The sequence below is a fragment of the Dendropsophus ebraccatus genome, unplaced genomic scaffold (assembly GCF_027789765.1).
Source record: "Dendropsophus ebraccatus isolate aDenEbr1 unplaced genomic scaffold, aDenEbr1.pat pat_scaffold_2308_ctg1, whole genome shotgun sequence".
Taxonomy (NCBI): Eukaryota; Metazoa; Chordata; class Amphibia; order Anura; family Hylidae; genus Dendropsophus; species Dendropsophus ebraccatus.
The window spans coordinates 1-4939 of NW_027209758.1; the positions used below are offsets into that span (position 1 = coordinate 1).

General features: G+C 46.7%; 1 long non-coding RNA gene across 1 annotated transcript; it reads right to left on the minus strand.

Moving 5' to 3' along the window:
* Positions 1-2750: 2750 nt before the first annotated feature.
* LOC138775869 (uncharacterized) lies at positions 2751-4632 on the minus strand. The gene is made up of 3 exons (XR_011360666.1): positions 4582-4632; positions 3019-3179; positions 2751-2819 (listed from the first exon to the last, which is right to left on the minus strand). It is a non-coding gene; the product is annotated as an uncharacterized lncRNA (long non-coding RNA).
* Positions 4633-4939: the final 307 nt, after the last annotated feature.

A 4939-nucleotide genomic window follows, 5' to 3' on the forward strand; every position in this document is an offset into this window, starting at 1 on the left:
TATATTATATATATATATATATATATATATATATAATATACAGTAGCCGGCTGGAGAAATATATATATATATGTGTGTATGCAGTGCAGTAGCAAGCTGGTAGGCAGGCAGTTACAGAATGGAGGTGTCTGGTATGGCAGCGCTATATAGTCACAGTATGGCGGTTATTGGTCAGGTCTGGTATGGCAGTGTTATCCAGTCACAGTGTGGCGGTATTGTTCAGGTCTGGTATGCAGTGTTACCCAGTCACAGAGTGGCGATTTGTTCAGGTCTGGTGTGGCAGTGTTATCCAGTCACAGTGTGGCGGTATTGGTCAGGTCTGGTATGGGAGTATTATCCAGTCACAATATGGCGGTATAGGTCAGGTCCGGTGTGTTGGTGTTACGCAGTCACTGTATGGTGTATTGGTCGGTCTGGTATGGTGGTATTGGTCAGTCTGGTATGGTGGTGTTACGCAGTCCACTGTATGGTGGTATTGGTCAGGTCTGGTATGGTGCTATTGGTCAGGTCTGGTGTGGTGGTGTTATCCAGTCACAGTGTGGGAGGCCCCATTGGAAAGTTTGCTATGGGGCCCAGCCATTTCTAGTTACGCCCCTGATATCACATACTATATAAGAGCACCTACATGCTTCCTGAGACAACAGAAGACATGAATTATATTTATTGGATGTACAAGGGGTCTATCAAAAGCTGGAAAAGGATTGGGTTACTGAAGCCGAAAGAGAAGACTGCACACTCCTTTTATAGGGTACTCCAGGGTTTGACAACGATCAGCCGACATGAACGCTGACGACGCGTGTAAGAGCACAGGCAGGGAGCAGGGAACGAGGAGCAAGACAGCACTGACAGGTCTTGCTTGCTCCTCTGCATCGCCCCGTGTAATAGGGGCTTTATTTGCTATCAGCCAGGGGGGCTCTTTAAAGGGGTTAAGGAACATTACAACTAACCACCCATCACTTAATCACCTTGGACTCCACAGGTCTCCAGTATCTTTTACAGTCCCATAGCGAAGGGAAGAGAGCATTAGCGTCCATGCTCGTTGCTGTTCCATTCCAATCAAGGGACCTCCGTTACTGCGATCAGTGGGGGTCCTAGCAGTTTCAACCCCAACCAATCAGATATTTATAATTTATCCTGGGAATAAATGTCATACTGTTATTTTCAGATAACCCCTTTAAAGCGACTCTGTACCCACAATCTGTCCCCCCCAAACCACTTGTACTGACGGATAGCTGCTTTTAATCCAAGATCTGTCCTGGGGTTCGCTCGGCAGGGGATGCAGTTATTGTCCTAAAAAAACAACTTTTAAACTTGCAGCCCTTTGTCAAATTGGCGTAACCTAGAGTGTCTGTGCCCTAGGCTTACACCGCCTCTCCGCCCTCTTCACCATTAGGAACACCCCTGGGCAGCATTTCTGCTATTCGTCACCTTTGTGAACACTGAACAGATGCCTTAACGATGCAGCCTATGTGCCGTGTTCACACAGGTGATGAATAGGAGAAATGCTGCCCAGTGGCATTCCTAATGATGAAGAGGGTGGTGAGGAAGGACAGAGAGGCAGTGCAGGCCTGGGGCATAGACACTCTAGGCCACACCAATTTGACACAGGGCTGCAAGTTCACCGTGACCCAACCGGATCCAGAAGTGGGACCCGGCGGGATCAAGTGAGTATAGGGGGCTGTAACGGGGGTCGGGAGCCTGTCACCCCGGCACGGGGGGGTGACAGGTCCTCTTTAAAGTTTGCTCATCTCTATTAGTGATCAGGTGTGAAAGGATTTTTTTTGTCCTCCAATGTTAATAGCTCTTACTGTACAAGGTCAATACGAATGAGAAACCACTGGAGAGAACAGAACAAAACGTCTTGGTGCTGTGATCCCATCTAAGCTAGGAGAGGGTCATCCTAAATTTTACATTACATTCACTCATATAAAGTCTCATTTGATTTCAACAACGACTTCTTCCTGCATGACTGTTTTTTTGTAGTCGGATCTCCAAGATCCTTAGAACACATGGGCTGTGACTCCACGTATGCTGTGGACCAAAGTGAAGGGGTATGGTGCTTTTTCACTTTAGCAATTGGTAGGAGGGTTTCCCTCAACAGAAATCTATGTGCTACTCCATGACAGCTAGTATGCAGCAACTTGCACTCTCTGACAGCTCTCCTTGTACTGTGAACGTTATACTGTAATATTAAAGGGTCTCTGTCACCTCCAAAACACCCGCTAAACTTAAAGGGAACCTGTCACCCCCCGTGCCGGGGTGAAGGCCACCCGACCCCGCCCTAGAGCCGCGGATACTTACCCCATATCTCTGTCCCGGGACCGGCTCCAGGAACGGGACTTTGAGAGATGGGGTAAGTATCTGGGCCTCTAGTGGGGGTCGGGCGGCCTTCACCCCGGGAAGGGGGGGTGACAGGTTCCCTTTAAGTTATCAGTAGCTTATAGATCAGTAGAGTTTACAACTCTGATTATATTCTTGAGCTAAGTACTCCTCTCCATACAGCCACATGCCCAGTTTGTGGACTTACTATGGTGAAATACAAAGAAGTAGAAAGCTACAAATTACAGATTTGGAATCAGCATCCTTTATACTACTTACAGATGACCTTAGTTTAAGGTTTTGAGGAGGAGGGTGGGTTGGAGTCCCTTTAAGCTGCTTTATATCTATACTCACCTGAACACCGGCTTCCTTGCAGGCTTGAATGATTGTTCTTGTCCCGGTGTAGTTGACTTTGTAGAACGCTCCTTGTTGTTGCTATAAGGGGCTGGTGATGCGCAGTTGAAGACGATGTTCACTCCTTGGAGAGCTGGCAACAAGTCCTTCAATGGTGACAACAGAGACACAATAATTCACATTACAGAAGTTACTATGGACCTTGCAGCTTGCGTGTAGGGCTATCCCTCTTACATACTATATACATAACATATATATATATATATATATATATATTATATATATATATATATACACATACACACACATACATAAATACTTATTCTCTGCTGCTGAGACATTTACCGTTTTATTACACAGATCACCATGAAGAACTGGACTCTCTCATTCTCGAAGCCCTGCCGGATGTCAAACACATTGACGGAGTATCCTTTATCTAGGAGGCGCTCCACCATGTGCTGTCCTAGAAATCCAGATCCACCGATCACTGTGCACTTCTTGCTGGCCTACAAGGGACAAAAGGCATTTAAAGGGGTTGTTCACAAGAAAAATCTCAAGTCTTCCAGTACTTATAAGCTGCTGCATTTGTTGTGGGCCTGTACTGCTGTGCACTACTCGGCCAGTGATGGTATTGTTGTGATGTCAGTGCTAGTCCAGCACACAAGTGTGATGTTGGTACCTGCTTTAGTGTGGCGGGTCTGTAGTGCTCACCAAATGGTGACCTGCTGGGTTGTAAGGGTCCCTTGGGCTCTTGTCACGGTAGTCCTGAGTGGCAATTGACCCCCCGGACTATCAGTAACGCCACACACAGAAAGGGGAAAAATACCCAAGGTGTGCGGCTAGTGTGTATAGGTGCTGGTGTGGAGGAAAGGATGACTGAGTTTCAGTGATATAAAAATAGAACAGCTTTAATGTACAGTCTCTTGGTAGTACAATACACTTTTGTAGCTTGAAGAGTTGGAAGTAGAGTAGCGTAGAGGAGAAGAGTTCGTCAAGGGAGTCCCAACCCAATGTAGCAATGTACTCTGCCAGAACTTGAGAGAATACTTTAGAGTGAGAGGTTTACTTGTACCTGTGTTTACACTGTGTCTGACAACCTTCTGCCCTACAGTGTCGAGTGACCCGTCCTCCTAGGGTGATACAAGCCCCAGTCATGGTTACCTGGGTGAAGCTAAGCTCCCGGGGTCTCCCAGTTAACTGCACTGCAAGATAGGATATGTAGACCTTCTGGTAGCTTTGTCCTATCCAGGCTAGTTCCTCTTGTGTATCAGGATACTGCCCTGCACTTTTTAGACTCACTGAACTAACATGTCCTGTATGAGGGTCCTGGCGTAAGCCGGGTCCTGGCGCAAGCTACAGCAGACAACAGACGTTGGTTCTGTGTGTCCTTCAACCACGAGAATCTGGGTAAGAACTAACGCTACACCTCCCCCACCAAGCGAATACTTCCTACAGGGGCTGAGCAATCTACCCTGTGAGTGGTGGAAAGGAATGTGTGCAAGAGAAAAAAAAAAAAAAAGAGATTGGCTAGAAGTAGACAGCATTTCCTATAGGTCAGCAAAAGCACATGATACACATAAAACAGTAACCCATTCCTAACTGCAGCTGTGCAACAAAGTGACAATCAGTATGTTGTATCCAGACAACCCCTTTGATTTTAAAGGAAGTGCCATTTTCTGTAAATGATAGCTGGCGTTGTTTCTGGAGGAAAAAGAGATTTGATTTGAAGAGAGGTGAAAAAGCCCTGATCATGGTGACAAACAGAAGCAAACATCACAGCACGTTAGTCCTGCAGGGGTCCCAGCACCCGGACCACCACCCATCACTAGTAACATGCTATGCGAGTCAAAGAGCCCACCCAGGGATTACAATGTTTATTATCACTACAACTCACATCACGGTACTCACAGGTCGTAATCGTGTCGCCATTACTTCAGTAATTTACCCAACGTCCACCTGGTAACAAAAAAAAAAAAATAGTAAATAGTGATTTTGTGTGATTTCATTATATATTTATGTACCGTCTGTCAGCTCACATCACGGGTGCTAATACAGCCCCAATGGATAGTTCTAGTACTTGCCGCCCAATGCGATTGCACCAAATGTTAGCGAGATAACGGCTTTCTCTGCGATCTGGACCTAATCTGCTGATAGCTCCCGCTTGCGCAGAAGACACAGAGGAAGTTATGTCTCTTATGGGGCCGTTCGCCGGCTGTTAGCAGTGTAATCCTTGGCCTGCAGCGCACTGAAGAGCCCCCCCGGGGCA